General features: G+C 39.2%; 1 protein-coding gene across 12 annotated transcripts in view; it reads right to left on the bottom strand.

Annotated features, from left to right (window-relative positions):
• Positions 1-16644, bottom strand: part of MAPK10 (mitogen-activated protein kinase 10) — a 637325-nt gene that overhangs the window by 232333 nt on the left and 388348 nt on the right. The window contains exon 1 of one of the 12 annotated variants that reach the window (XM_049709105.1): positions 4702-4910. The exons of the other annotated variants lie outside the window; for them this stretch is intronic. The gene's annotated coding sequence lies outside the window, so the exon portion shown is untranslated. Of the gene's footprint in view, positions 1-4701; positions 4911-16644 lie in introns of those variants that run through there. 12 annotated transcript variants of the gene reach the window in all.

The raw sequence follows: 16644 nt of genomic DNA, 5'->3' as shown, positions 1-16644 counted from the left end.
AAAACTATCTGGAAATCAGAGAGAACAAGACCTGTCCTACAAGGTTTTAATAAACACCGAAGATTATGTACATTGATGTTGGAATTTAATATGCACTGAAAAAACGTGGTAGATTTTATTATTATTGACAACATAATTATAACGCAAGAACTATTATAAAGCACATTCTAACAAAGGGATCATTTCCAAAGGTCCATTCAACTATATAGAGAGTTTTTAAAATTCTGTTTAGCTGCAGAAATCTTTCACTGCCTATTTCTTTCATATAAACTCACAATATCAAATGATCATAATTACTAATTATGATTGTTGCTTAGAGATAAATATTCTATTGTTTCTAGTTGCTCCAGACATAAAGAGCAGAAAAGTTATGTGTTCAGGACTTCTATTTCTTGCTTATAATAAAATGTGTTTTAAATTTGAAGTTTGAAGTTAACAAGAAATGCCATATTAATCCATTTTCCCCTGTCAGTGCAACATATTATGACAGCCTTCATAGCGTATTATTTTTCTTTAACATTAAAGCTATTTTTTTTGTAAAGTTGCCAAGATAGTTGACATAGTTGCCAGTGCAAATTAAGAATATGGTCTTTCAAAATGCAAACATTCAAAGCGTAAAAAATTTTCCACGCCAAATGAGTTTCACACCATACAAGAACATGAAGAGACAAGATACTTCTGTTTAGCTTCTTGGTACGCATTAGAAAAATCTTTAAAAAGCCCCACTAACTGAATTAGCCTTAAAGTCAGACTGGCTGGTAGGTTGTGAATTGTAATTTTAAGGCTGCCAGAAGGATTTTTTAAATCCTCTGTCCTTCTTTCTAATCCTCTTCAATGATGTCTGAAACTCCTTTGGTAATAAAGAAGTCTATTCGCTCGTAACTAGAAATAAATTTAAAATGCAAAAAGTTATTAAACTTAAACTTAAATGGATAGCTATATTTGCTTTTATTTTTCCTGATTCTGATAAAGAGTTACAGCATGGAAGTGACTGAGTGGTTGAGAGAAGGAGGCTGGGAACACTAAAGAGAGACATCATCTAATTCACATTTGTGCCTGAGGCTGGCCCTGCACCCAGCTCTTCAAGAGTTGAATAGCATTCCTTAATAAGCTCCTTTCTTCTAAAATATGTCCCCTTCTCTTAGTTTCTGATGGCCACGGAATTTATATAGAAATTCTGAACCTGTTCAGAAGCATTCATTTGCCCAACAGCCTAAAAAAATGCTGTTATGAAGTCTGTGAATTCAAAGCCCCTACTAAGACCAAAGGTGGCCTGCCAGGCTATGGAAGTGGTGGGCCACCCCCTTGAGTACCCACTGATACAACTTGAAAAATGCATTGGCTTTGGTGACAGAGAAAGGAACACGTATGTATTATTATTTCATTTTGTTTTGTTTTGTTTCTGGTGCACGGGCACTGAAGAAGAATAGATGTAAATAGATTAGGAGAAGGTTTGAGTTCTCATTCAATCCCTTAGGATATTTGGAATGCAAACTGAGAGATGCATTAGAGGCAGAAGCTGCAGAAACTATTTTCAAGAGGTTTTTTTTTTAATGCTGTCCACGAGCAGTGCTGTTTCAGTCTCAAGAGGACAGCATGCCACTCAGATTTAGGGCAAGGTTCATTACCCCTTCAGCATGAATGCCAGGCTTGCTCTGACCTTAAGGACTGACAGTTTCCTGAGCAGCAAGGAACAGCACTTTTAACTCAACATTTTCACATCTGACAACAGGGCTGCTTCATAAGTAGAAAGATGGATAAAAGGAAAGTGGAAATTAAAAAAAAGAACAGTTGGCAGAAATGCTATAAAAGGGTTGGCAGATTAGCTCAAGAGAACATGTGAGGAACTTTTTGGAACTTCCTTTAACACTGGCTAGGTGTTCAAAATACCTGAGGAAAAGAGGAGAGATGTTTGGTAAATGGAAGATGAGGTCCAATTTCAGCAGGTACCGAGCTGAGAGCTGCCATGATGTGTGAAATAATATAGCACTGTAATAAGATCTTGAGCTCTGGAGTCAGTCCCTGGGTTCAAATGCTGGCCTAGCGCTTATAGCTGTATGGCCTTGGGCAAATTATTTAACAATCTGTGCTTTAGTTTCCTCATCTGTAAAATGGACATCATAATAGTCCCTACCTCACAGTACTGCTGTGAGATTTCAAGGGTTCATACACACAGATGGTTAGAATAGTAACAGCAATAATGACAAACATTTGAATTTGGTCCCATTTGTACTCACAGGCTGATGATATTAGAGACATCTGGAAACAGAGGTTAAGTAGCATCCTCTAAGCCCAATAGACATTTTCCTACTTTCTCTACCATCCTAAATCAATTAGAGTAGCAACTGGCACACATCATATAAATATCCATTCAAATCATGTAAAAAATAACAAAAGAGGCTGATTATTTTATGCCTGATTGACTAGTGTGTATTAATAACATCTTGGTGAATCATAAGGATTTTGAGAAGCTTCATTCTGTTTGCAACTCTGAAATTCACTTAATCCTCTTGAGTTTTTAATTGATTTCTAAGTTTACATCTATACAAACAGACCTAGATAATGCAAAATATTAAAAACACAGCAATGTAAAAACTAGTATGTTCCCCCAATAGTATAAAAGTTTTCATTTCAACCCTGATCAAATCCATCTTTGGTGGTATGGGTATGTACTTATGTACTGTATTTTCTTTATATCAGAGTTCAGATTTATGTGAGCAACCAAGTTGTTTGGATGAGTTTAGTCTCCAACCCAGGCTTCTATGTTGAGTATTAGATGAAACAAATTAACAGGTGTGTAATTCAAATGTAAATGGATTCAGTCAGTTAGAAATGGATTCATAGCTACAAGATAAATGCTGTCCTGAATGAAAAAGCGCATAGAAGTTACTATTTTAGTATAGATTTTTCCCTCAAATGCTGTAATTTGCTTGTGCAAAGATAAAATTGCCCTCCTTCAATTTTTGATTGGTAGACAAAAGAAAAATTCTAACAAAGCACCTGAATCAAAAGCCACATAAATGTAATTACTCCCATTGTATCCTTTTCCTTCTTGCCAATGTCTCAAGATATCCTAAGATCTTAATTCTCTGAGTATTCCTATGAGCTACTTCTTTCCCTCAAGGAAGAGGTCAGCCTCTTGGAGGCCTTCAAATACCACTTGCTTTGAGGCTTACAGGACTAATCTCATCATGCCTCTACCTTCCCATCCCCCTCAGTCACCACTGGAAGTCCCAGCCTGCCAATGTACCATTCTCTCAGGAAGGTTGATTCCCATACTACTCTGGACATGCCCTAATCTGTTCCCACGCTCCTACACCCTTCCACTTTGCCCTCTGGAATTCAGTCTTTCATCAGCAAACTTCCCCTCCTGTGTCCCCATGATTTTTCACCTTCCCGCTATGACTGACTTCTGGCTTTCCCTTACAGTGCTCTCTAGTGGTAGCTATAGTTTGATTCACACCCTGTTTCTCAAAGATGTTAACTGAAGTTAGTTTGCTCCTTCCTCTCCAGTGATTTTTCCAAATATTTTTGCCCTTTATCTTTCAAAATCTTAACATTTGAAGCCTGTTTCATTAGGCTTTACCATTCATTCCTTTTTTTTTTTTTTTTTTTTTGCGGTACACAGGCCTCTCACTGCTGTGGCCTCTCCCGTTGCGGAGCACAGGCTCCGGACGCGCAGGCTTATCGGCCATGGCTCACGGACCCAGCCGCTCCGTGGCATGTGGGATCTTCCCGGACCGGGCCACGAACCCGTGTCCCCTGCATCGGCAGGCAGACTCTCAACCACTGCGCCACCAGGGAAGCCCCATTCATTCCTTTTTGATATTATGAATCCAACTCTCAGTCGCTCTCTTATATTTATTAATGACCTTAACATTTAACTCATTGTCTTTCTCTCTTCCACTGTTTTATCATCATTCTCAGTGACTTCAACATCCACCAACAAATACTTTGGCCTCTCAGTTCCTTGACTACCTTAGGTCCAATGACATTTTCTCCACCAATCTGATATGGTTCTACTCTCAAGGATTAACCATTATCACTAATTGTAGAACTTCCAAATCTCAATTTCAAAATGCTGCCTTTGAATCCAAACCACTCATCTAGTAATCCATATCAGTATTTACCATCCTCACTCAGGATCTCCAATCCATTACTCTTACCACATTTCATTTCCAACACCGCTCCCCCCAATAATCTTGGTTCCCTCTTCTCTTTATTCAGCATCTCATCCATGGTCCAGCACTATAATCACTCTCTAATAGGATATGCTGACATATTGCATTTGAAGTGGAGAAGAAAGAGAGTAGAGTCAAAAATGGCTCCAAGGTTAGGGAAGGATGGAGTTGCTGTTTACTGCAATTGGGAAGACTCTTCCTTTATCGTATCTGCATGGAGAAACCCTGTCCCTTGTTAAAGACAACTATCCAATTATTCTTGCCAGAACCTGAGCAAATGAACATTTTTGGAGAAGATCCTGACCATATTGATTAGTCTCACTTCAAATTTGAGTCCACATTTCTCAGCATTGCCAGAAATAATCCATGATTCTTCCCTGAAAAATTCAATTCCCATTCTCTCAGATGACCTTCATTCCTTTTTCTTATTCTTCTGAAATCTTCAAAAACCCCTTCTGCTTCACTCTCACTTGATAAGCTTATGTCATAATTCAAGAAAACAGATGTATTCAAGACCTACCTTATCTTTCCATCAAAAATTCTTCCTCGATGAGACGGCGGGGAAGATGGCAGAAGAGTAAGACGCGGAAATCACCTTCCTCCCCACAAATACATCAGAAATACATCTACATGTGGAACAACTCCTACAGAACACCTACTGAACGCTGGCAGAAGACCTCAGACCTCCCAAAAGGCAAGAAACTCCCCACATACCTGGGCAAGGCAAAAGAAAAAAGAATAAACAATGACAAAAGGATAGGGACGGGACCTGCCCCAGTGGGAGGGAGCTGTGAAGGAGGAGAGGTTTCCACACACTAGGAAGCCCGTTCGTGGGCGGAGACTGCGGGTGGCAGAGCGGGGAGCTTTGGAGCCGCGGAGGAGAGCACAGCAACAGGGGTGCGGAGGCCAAAGAGGACAGATTCCCACACAGAGGATCGGTGCCGACCGGCACTCACCAGCCCGAGAGGCTTGTCTGCTTACCCGCCGGGGCGGGCGGGGCTGGGAGCTGAGGCTCCGGCTTCGGTCGGATCCCAGGGAGAGGACTGGGGTTGACGGCATGAACACAGCCTGAAGGGGGTTAGTGCACCACGGCTAGCCGGGAGGGAGTCGGGGAAAAGTCTGGACCTGCCGAAGAGACAAGAGACTTTTTCTTCCCTCTTTGTTTCCTGGTGCGCGAGGAGAGAGGATTAACAGCACCTCTTAAAGGAGCTCCAGAAACGGGCGCGAGCCACGGCTAACAGCGCAGACCCCAGAGACAGGCCTTAGATGCTAAGGCTGTTGCTGCCGCCACCAAGAAGCCTGTGTGCGAGCACAGGTCACTATCCACACCTCCCCCTCCTGGGAGCCTGCGCAGTCCACCACTGCGAGGGTCCCGGGATCCAGGGACAACTTCCCCGGGAGAACGCACGGTGCGCCTCAGGCTGGTGCAACGTCACTCCGGCCTCTGCCGCCACAGGCTCGCCCCGTATCGTGCCCCTCCCTCCCCCTGGCCTGAGTGAGCCAGAGCCCCCGAATCAGCGGCTCTTTTAACCCCATCCTATCTGAGCGAAGAACAGACGCCCTCCGGCAACCTACACGCAGAGGCGGGGCCAAACCCAAAGCTGAGTCCCGGGAGCTGTACGAACAAAGAAGAGAAAGGGAAATTTCTCCCAACAGCCTCAGGAGCAGCGGATTAAATCTCCACAGTCAACTTGATGTACCCTGCATCTGTGGAATACCTGAATAGACAACGAATCACCCCAAATTGAGGAGTTGAACTTTGGGAGCAAAGTTATAGATATATTTTCCCTTTTTCTCTTTTTGTGAGTGTGTATGTCTATGCTTCTGTGTGTGATTTTCTCTGTATAGCTTTGCTTTTACCAATTGTCCTAGGGTTCTGTCTTGGGTTTTTTTTTCGTTTTCTTTTACTTTAAAAACTTTTTTTTAATAATTATTTTTTATTTTAAATATCTTATTTTATCTTACTTTTATATCTTACTTATTTTATTTTCTTTTTTCCTCTTTCTTTCTTTCTTTCTACTTTTTCTCCCTTTAATCTGAGCCGTGTGGATCAAAGGCTCTTGGTGCTCCAGCCAGGAGTCAGTGCTGTGCCTCTGAGGTGGGTCGGCAACTTCAGGACACTGGCCCACAAGAGACCTCCCAGCTCCACGTAATATCAAACGGTGAAAATCTCCCAGGGATCTCCATCTCAACACCAAAACCCAGCTTCACTCAACGACCAGCAGGCTACAGAGCTGGACACCCTATGCCAAACAACTAGCAAGACAGGAACACAATCCCACTCATTAGCAGAGAGGCTGCCTAAACTCATAATAAGTCCACAGACACCCCAAAACACACCACCAGATGTGGCCCTGCCCACCAGAAAGACAAGATCCAGCCTCACCCACCAGAACACAGGCACTACTCCCCTCCACCAGGAAGCCTACACAACCCACTGAACCAACCTTAGCCACTGGGGACAGACACCAAAAACAATGGGAACTACAAACCTGCAGCCTGCAAAAAGGAGACCCCAAACACAGTAAGTTAAGCAAAAAGAGAAGACAGAAAAACACACAGCAGATGGAGGAGCAAGATAAAAATGCACCAGACCTAACAAATGAAGAGGAAATAGGCAGTCTACCTGAAGAAGAATTCAGAATAATGATAGGAAAGATGATCCAGAATCTTGGAAATAGAATAGACAAAATGCAAGAAACATTTAACAAGGACCTAGAAGAACTAAAGATGAAACAAGCAATGATGAACAACACAATAAAGGAAATTAAAAATACTCTAGAAGGGATCAATAGCAGAATAACTGAGGCAGAAGAATGGATAAGTGACCTGAAAGATAAAATAGTGGAAATCACTACTGCAAAGCAGAATAAAGAAAAAAGAATGAAAAGAACTGAAGACAGTCTCAGAGACATCTGGAACAATATTAAATGCACCAACCTTCGAATAATAGGGGTTCCAGAAGAAGAAGAGAAAAAGAAAGGGACTGAGAAAATATTTGAAGAGATTATAGTTGAAAACTTCCTTAGTATGGGAAAGGAAATAGTTAATCAAATCCAGGAAGCACAGAGAGTCCCATACAGGGTAAATCCAAGGAGAAACACACCAAGACACATATTAATCAAACTGTCAAAAATTATATACAAAGAAAACATATTAAAAGCAGCAAGGGAAAAACAACAAATAACACACAAGGGAATCCCCATAAGGTTAACAGCTGATCTTTCAGCAGAAACTCTGCAAGCCAGAAGGGACTGGCAGGACATATTTAAAGTGATGAAGGAGAAAAACCTACAACCAAGATTACTCTACCCCGCAAGGATCTCATTCAGATTTGATGGAGAAATTAAAACCTTTACAGACAAGCAAAAGCTGAGAGAGTTCAGAACCACCAAACCAGCTTTACAAAAAATGCAAAAGGACCTTTTCTAGGCAAGAAACACAAGAGAAGGGCTTCCCTAGTGGCACAGTGGTTGGGAGTCCACCTGCCAACACAGGGGACACAGGTTCGTGCCCCGGTCCGGGAAGATCCCACATGCCGTGGAGTGGCCAAGCTCGTGAGCCATCCAGAGCCTGTGCTCCACAATGGGAGAGGTGGTGACAGTGAGAGGTCTGCATACTGCAAAAAAAAAAAAAAAAAAAAGAAACACAAGAGAAGGAAAAGACCTACAATAACAAACCCAAAACAATTAGGAAAATGGGAATAGGAACATACATATCGATAATTACCTTAAATGTAAAGGGATTAAGTGCTCCCATCAAAGACACAGACTGGCTGAATGGATACAAAAACAAGACCCATATATATGCTGCCTACAAGAGATCCACTTCAGACCTAGAGACACATACAGACTGAAAGTGAGGGGATGGAAAAAGATACTCCATTCAAATGGAAACCAAAAGAAAGCTGGAGTAGCAATTCTCATATCAGACAAAATAGACTTTAAAATAAAGACTATTAGAAGAGACAAAGAAGGACACTACATAATGATCAAGGGATCGATCCAAGGAGAATATATAACAATTGTAAATATTTATGCACCCGACATAGGAGCACCTCATTACGTAAGGCAAATACTAACAGCCATAAAAGGGGAGATCAACAGTAACACATTCATAGTAGGGGACGTTAACACCCCTCTTTAACCAATGGACAGATCATCCAAAATGAAAATAAATAAGGAAACACAAGCTTTAAATGATACATTAAACAAGGTGGACTTAATTGATATTTATAAGACATTCCATCCAAAAACAACAGAATACACATTTTTCTCAAGTGCTTATGGAACATTCTCCAGGATAGATCATATCTTGGGTCACAAATCAAGCCTTGGTAAATTTTTAAAAATTGAAATTGTATCAAGTTTCTTTTCCGACCACAATGCTATGAGACTAGATATCAATTACAGGAAAAGATCTGTAAAAAATAAAAACACATGGAGGCTAAAAAATACACTACTTAATAACGAAGTGATCACTGAAGAATTCAAGGAGGAAATCAAAAAATACCTAGAAACAAATGACAATGGAGACACGATGACCAACTCCTATGGGATGCAGCAAAAGCAGTTCTAAGAGGGAAGTTTATAGCAGTACAATCCTACCTTAAGAAACAGGAAACATCTCGAATAAACAACCTAACCTTGCACCTAAAGAAATTAGAGAAAGAAGAACAAAAAATCCCAAAGTTAGCAGAAGGAAAGAAATCATAAAGATCAGATCAGAAATAAATGAAAAAGAAATGAAGGAAATCATAGCAAAGATCAATAAAACTAAAAGCTGGTTCTCTGAGAGTAAACAAAATTGATAAACCATTAGCCAGACTCATCAAGAAAAAAAGGGAGAAGACTCAAATCAATAGAATTAGAAACGAAAAAGGAGAAGTAACAACTGACACTGCAGAAATACAAAAGATCATGAGAGATTACTACAAGCAACTCTATGCCAATAAAATGGACAACCTGGAAGAAATGGACAAATTCTTAGAAATGCACAACTGCCAAGAATGAATCAGGAAGAATTAGAAAATATGAACAGACCAAACACAAGAACTAAAATTGAAGCTGTGATTAAAAATCTTCCAACAAACAAAAGCCCAGGACCAGATGGCTTCACAGGCGAATTCTAAGACACATTTAGAGAAGAGCTAACACCTATCCTTCTCAAACTCTTCCAAAATATAGCAGAGGGAGGAACACTCCCAAACGCATTCTACGAGGCCACAATCACCCTGATACCAAAACGAGACAAAGATGTCACAAAGAAAGAAAACTAGAGGCCAATATCACTGATGAACATAGCTGCAAAAATCCTCAACAAAATACTAGCAAACAATCTAACAGCACATTAAGAGGCTCATACACTATGATCAGGTGGGGTTTGTTCCAGGAATGCAAGGATTCTTCAATATACTCAAATCAATCAATGTGATAAACCATATTAACAAATTGAAGGAGAAAAACCATATGATCATCTCAATAGATGCAGAGAAAGCTTTTGACAAAATTCAACACCCATTTGTGAAAGAACCCTCAAGAAAGTAGGCATAGAGGGAACTTTCCTCAACATAATAAAGGCCATATATGACAAATCCACAGCCAACATCATCCTCAATGGTGAAAAACTGAAAGCATTTCCACTAAGATCAGGAATAAGACAAGGTTGCCCACTCTCACCACTCTTATTCAACATAGTTTTGGAAGTTATAGCCACAGCAAGAAGAGAAGAAAAGGAAATAAAAGGAATCCAAATCGGAAAAGAAAAAGTAAAGCTGTCACTGTTTGCAGATGACATGATACTATACATAGAAAATCCTAAAAATGCTACCAGAAAACTCCTAGAGCTACTCAATGAACTTGCTAAAGTAGCAGGATACAAAATTAATGCACAGAAATCTCTGGCATTCCTATACACTAATGATGAAAAATCTGAAAGTGAAATCAAGAAAACACTCCCATTTACCATTGCAACAAAAAGAATAAAATATCTAGGAATAAACCTACCTAAGGAGACAAAAGACCTGTATGCAGAAAATTATAAGACACTGATGAAAGAAATTAAAGATGATACAAATAGACGGAGAGATATACCATGTTCTTGGCTTGGAAGAATCAACATTGTGAAAATGACTCTACTACCCAATGCAATCTACAGATTCAATGCAATCCCTATCAAACTACCACTGACATTTTTCACAGAACTAGAACAAAAAATTTTACAATTTGTATGGAAACACAAAAGACCCTGAATAGCCAAAGCAATCTTGAGAACGAAAAACGGAGCTGGAGGAATCAGGCTCCCTGACTTCAGACTATACTACAAAGCTACAGTAATCAAGACAGTATGGTACTGGCACAAAAACAGAAATATGTCTGGAATAGGATAGAAAGCCCAGAAATAAACCCACGCACATATGGTTACCTTATCTTTGATAAAGGAGGCAGGAATGTACAGTGGAGAAAGGACAGCCTCTTCAATAAGTGGTGCTGGGAAAACTGGACAGGTACATGTAAAAGTATGAGATTAGATCACTCCCTAACACCATACACAAAAATAAGCTCAAAATGGATTAAAGACTTAAATGTAAGGCCAGAAACTATCAAATTCTTAGAGGAAAACATAGGCAGAACACTCTATGACATAAATCACAGCAAATCCTTTTTGACCCACCTCCTAGAGAAATGTAAATAAAAACAAAAATAAACAAATGGGACCTAGTGAAACTTAAACTTTGCATAGCAAAGGAAACCATAAACAAGACCAAGAGACAACCCTCAGAATGGGAGAAAATATTTGCAAATTAAACAACTGACAGAGGATTAATCTCCAAAATTTACAAGCAGCTCATGCAGCTCAATAACAAAAAAACAAACAACCCAATCCAAAATGGGCAGAAGACCTAAATAGACATTTTTTGCAAAGAAGATATACAGATTTCCAACAAACACATGAACGAATGCTCAACATCATTATAGAAATGCAAATCAAAACTACAATGAGATATCATCTCACACCAGTCAGAATGGCCATCATCAAAAAAATCTAGAAACAATAAATGCTGGAGAGGGTGTGGAGAAAAGGGAACACTCTTGCACTGTTGGTGGGAATGTGAATTGGTATAGCCACTATGGAGAACAGTAAGAGGTTCTTTAAAAAACTACAAATAGAACTACCATATGACCCAGCAATCCCACTACTGGGCATATACCCTGAGAAAACCATAATTCAAAAAGATTCATGTACCAAAATGTTCATTGCAGCTCTATTTACAATAGCCAGAAGATGGAAACAGCCTAAGTGTCCATCATCAGTTGAATGGATAAAGAAGATGTGGTACATATATACAATGGAATATTACTCAGCCATGTAAAGAAACGAAATTGAGTTATTTGTAGTGAGGTGCATGGACCTAGAGTCTGTCATACAGAATGAAGTAAGTCAGAAAGAGAAAGACAAATACCGTATGCTAACACATATATATGGAATCTAAGAAAAAAAATTTCATGAAGAACCTTGGTGTAAGACAGGAATAAAGGCACAGACCTACTATAGAATGGACTTGAGGATATGGGGAGGGGTAAGTTTAAGCTGTGACAAAGTGAGAGAGTGGCATGGACATATATACACTACCAAATGTAAAATAGATAGCTAGTGGGAAGCAGCTGCATAGCACAGGGAGATCAGCTTGGTGCTTTGTGACCACCTAGAGGGGTGGGATAGGGAGGGTGGGAGGGAGGGAGACTCAAGAGGGAAGAGATATGGGAACATATGTATATGTATAACTGATTCACTTTGTTATAAAGCAGAAACTAACACACCATTGTAAAGCAATTATACTCCAGTAAAGATGTAAGAATATATATATATTCTTCCTCATTCTCGCTGCCTTTCCTTCTGATATACTGCAAGTAGTGTTGCTGCTCAGATTTCTGCCAACCCTTCCTCTGTGCTCCAGCACTTGCTCTAATATGCTCTCATTTTCTCAAAGGACTTATAGCGAGTTCTCATGCTCTGCTGAATCCTTTTACCAGCAAACAAATGTGTGTTATTACACAACTTAAAAATAGAATAACACAATAGCTTCTGTTGAACTCATGTCCTCTTCCAGCTACCATCCCATTTCTCTGTGTGCTTTCACAAAAAAAAACTCTTTGAAAGTCTACATTTGTTTAATTCAAATCCCTTTTCTCCTTTTCTCTTGAACCCATACCAGTTAGGCTTTTGCCCTTACCACCCACTGAAACAGATCTTGTCAAATTTTAATGATTCTATGCTGCCAAATCTAATGGTCAAATGTAAGACCCCAAATATGCCTGACCTATCAGCATCATTTGACACAGTTGACTATTCTCTACTTCTTGAAAGAATTTCTTCACTTGGCTTCTTAGTTCTCTGCCTAACTGGTCTCTCCTCAGTCTCCTCATTTCCTGACTTGCAAATGTTGAAGTGCCCAGACCTCAGTCCTCAGATCTTTCCTCTCCTCCTTTCCTTCCCTAGTGTGTCTCATTTTGTCTCATCTTTAAATATCATCTAATACTGACAACTCCCAAGTTTATATCCATCGTTATAGTTGGGATTTCCCCATTGACATCTAGTGTATGTGTGTGCATGGGCGTGGGGAGGTGTGTATGCATGTTTGTACGCACACACTCCACATCACCACTTATATGTCTAATAGATGTTTCAAAATTAAAATGCCCAAAACTGAATATTTGTTTTTCTTTTAAAAACCTACCCATCTTGAGGTCTTCCCCCATTTCAGTAACTATCAATTCCATCCTTCCAAAACCTTGCAGTTAACAATTATTCTTCTCTTTGACTTCAATATCTCAAATCCAGTCTGTCAGCAAATACTGTCTGCTCTGCTTTCCATAATTCAATCATCTTTCATCACCCTCACTACTACCATCCTAATCCTAAACGCCAATATTTTAGGCCTAAATGATCAAAGTAACCTCCTAACTACCTCAGTTCTTGCCTCCCCAGACGCTACATACAACACAGCTAAAGAGGTGTTTTAAAAAAATATGCATTCCTCTGCTCCAAATCCACCATTGGCTTCTCACTCAGATTATAAGGCAAATTCCTTACAATGGTCCACAATCCCCCACATCATGGGGCACCCTGCCACTCCCAGCAACAGCTGCTACTATTCTCCCATCCCCAGTTCATTCCACACTGACCTCCTTGCTGTTTCTCTAATAAGCCAAACACACACCTGTTTCATGGCCTTTGTATTTTCTGTTCCCTCTGCCTGAAACTCTTTTCCCTGCATATCCTCATGGCTGGTGCCCTCACTTTCTTAAAACTGCTGCTCAAATGTCACCTTATTAAAATGGCCTTCCATGACCACACTAAAAAACTGCAAGGCTAATTCCACCTTCAGTACTCTCATCCCCCTTCTGTTTTTATATTTATCCATATTTATCAACATCTAACAATGTAAGTTCTATGGAGGTGAGTCTCTATTTTATTTCTGGCTGTTTTCCCCACATCTAGTGGATGGAACATGTCACGTGCTCAGACAATATTTATTGAAAGTAATTTATTGAAACAGCAACATAGCCAAAATAGAACCATTCACACACACACACACACACACACATACACACACACACACACTACTCCCTTCACCAAATTTTTGCTGTCTCTCTAAATAGCTCCACTATCCCCCCCAGTTGTTCAAGTGAAAAGCCTATGTTGTCATCTTTGATCCTGTCTTCCCCTCATACCCCACATATAATTTTTCAGGAAGTCATGCACACTCTACTACAAAACTGATCCCACATCAGGCCATTTGCTCACCATCTTTACTGACACAATTCCATCCTAAGCCTTTAGGAACTTCCACCTGAACTATTGCAACAGCTTTCTGACCCAATCTTGATGTCCAAACAGCAGCCAAAGTGTTAGTTCTGAAGCATAGTCAGCGCACATCCCTTCCCCACCTCTCTGGCTTCCCATTACAGCTGGAATAAACTCTAAAGTCCTTAGCACAGCCCACAGGCTCTGCACTAATGCTTTGGTTGCCTCTCGGGTCTCATGTCCCTCCATCCTCTACTACTCACTACACCCCAGTCATGCTGTCTTTGTTTCCCTCTCTCGAATATGCAAAGCTCAACTTCACCTTTGTTTATTTGCTTTCGATGTTTCTTCTCCCTGAGATACTCTTTCTTTAGGTCTTCACTATGGCTGCTCCCACCTCACTGTTCAGGTCTTAAATAAAATATTACACCCTCCCACAGGCCTTCCCTGACATCTCTAGCCAGAGTTACTGACCCATCTGTCCCATTTTCTATACATTACCCAATTTTTTAATGACTCATAGAACTTATCAGTATGTGAATGAATGAATTACATATAATTATCTCCTCTACTCTCTTATCCCCAGTAGAATATAAACACTTTGAGGGACGTGACCACTTCTGTGTTGTTCTTCATTATGTTTACAGTGTCTACAATGGTGCGTGCTACATGGTATTATACATACAGTGATGATTTAATTACTGACTTCATAATGTCTCCCAACATTTATTAAATGGCTAAAATGCACCTTTCCCTGTTCCAAATATGGAGGCTATATGAACACGAAAGTAATAAAATACCTATACTATGAAATAAAAAGATAAGTAAACAAATTTTTGCAATGCAATGTGACAGTCTCTGCATTTCTCTGCACACTTCCTATATATAAACTACATAAATTATTTGAACCCACTAGTCTATTAAAGTGAGCTATTAGGCTGTGTAGTGAATACATCGCCTTGTCATTATGACGTATGCCTGAACTCCTTAATGCTTTTGGTACCTGTCATTTTGAAAAATTCAACATTCTCTTTGCTAGCCTCAATGCTTCAAATCTCTTCTTCCAGTTAATTCAAATTCCGTCTTCTAAAATCTTCCCTTTTTATCACCATGACTACCTCACCGCACTCCTCAAGCTCTTCCTCTCACTTCCTAGGCCTTAATAATTCAACTCAGAAAGTGCTTGAGTGCCTACGAGCACACTGAGTCTGTACATCTTGTCTCAGCACTCAAGGCCCTGTATCTCTGTTCCTACTCTCTTGCCTCTATGCAGCCCATTTATTAATTCATATTCTTTTTCCTCCATGTGTCTATTCCTATTCAGAGAGCACTTCCACTTCAAATACTACAACCCTTACTAGCACTTGCTAAGTCAAACCCAGCCTCAGTCTGATTCATAATAAAATCTTAGATAACAAAATAAAGATTATAATAAAGCAATTAAGCCTCGTTCTAATACAAGCTGCTATGACACAAAATTCAATATTTGGTGTCCTTAAGGTCATATAAGAACAAGGTTCCCATACAATAGTAGGACAAATATTTAATAAGAAAATTATATTTAAAAGATATTTCTACAGTGAGCTAGACTAAATTTTAAATTAAAATATGTTACCCTGAGGCTGTTTTATGAATAATTGCATACTGTAATTCAAAGATCATGAAAAGTATTAACGAAGATATTATGTTATCAAATTATAAGAGAAAGCTTACAAATTTAAATAAGAAAAATGCAGATATTATGATAAAATACCTTAAATTTTTAGAGAAAATAAAAATATTTTTAAAGCATTACATGGACCAATTTATTATAGAATCCATTTAGGCTCAGAAATGGAATGCAAACTTTTAATATGTTCTAATTCCAACTAGAAATTTGGGATCTTACTGTTCAAAGGTTGCTTAGTATTCTGACACATAAAATGAAGAGATTACTTTGACTTCGGATACTCAACGTTTTAGTATATTTCTTAGGAGATAATTTTTATTTACTTTTTGCCTAAAACAAGAAAGAATGAAGGAAAGTGAGAGATGAACAAAAATGAGAGAGCACTATTGTGAAATGTGGAGCATGCCATTGTAAAATTTGCAGTTGCAATTAAAATTTAGGTAACTAGAAAGTTGTGTGCAGAAGAATATGTAAATGCTAATCAAAAATTTCTGGAATCCAGATAGTTGTAAAATACAGGAAATTAAGGGGGAAAAGCTAGGTCCTAAGAAGTCCCAAAGGCTTAATTCCTTGACTCATACTGATAAAACAATAGAAAGTAAATCAAATGCTTTTTAAGTACCTTTGACTTTAAGACCAAGACGTTATTCATACTTACTCCTTTGACCCATTTTCCTGTACCATTTAGGAAACAGTGTAATAATTAAGAATTAAAATCTTAATTGAGATAAAATTGACAGTGAGATGCATAAACCTTAAGTGCATAATTTGATGATTTCTGATACATATTTACACCCTGCAACCACTTTCCAATAAAAATATAGAACATCTCTATCATCTCATAAAGTTCCTTCATGTCACTTCTAGACCGTCCCCACACCTGATCAGCAACCACTATCTTGAATTCTATCACCATAGATTAGTTTTGTCTGTTCATGCATTTCATAAAATAGAAACAGGTAGTGTATAATCTTTTGTGCCTAACTG

The sequence above is a fragment of the Orcinus orca genome, chromosome 4 (genome assembly GCF_937001465.1).
Source record: "Orcinus orca chromosome 4, mOrcOrc1.1, whole genome shotgun sequence".
Lineage (NCBI taxonomy): Eukaryota > Metazoa > Chordata > Mammalia > Artiodactyla > Delphinidae > Orcinus > Orcinus orca.
This window is presented reverse-complemented; position numbering and strand designations above follow the sequence as displayed.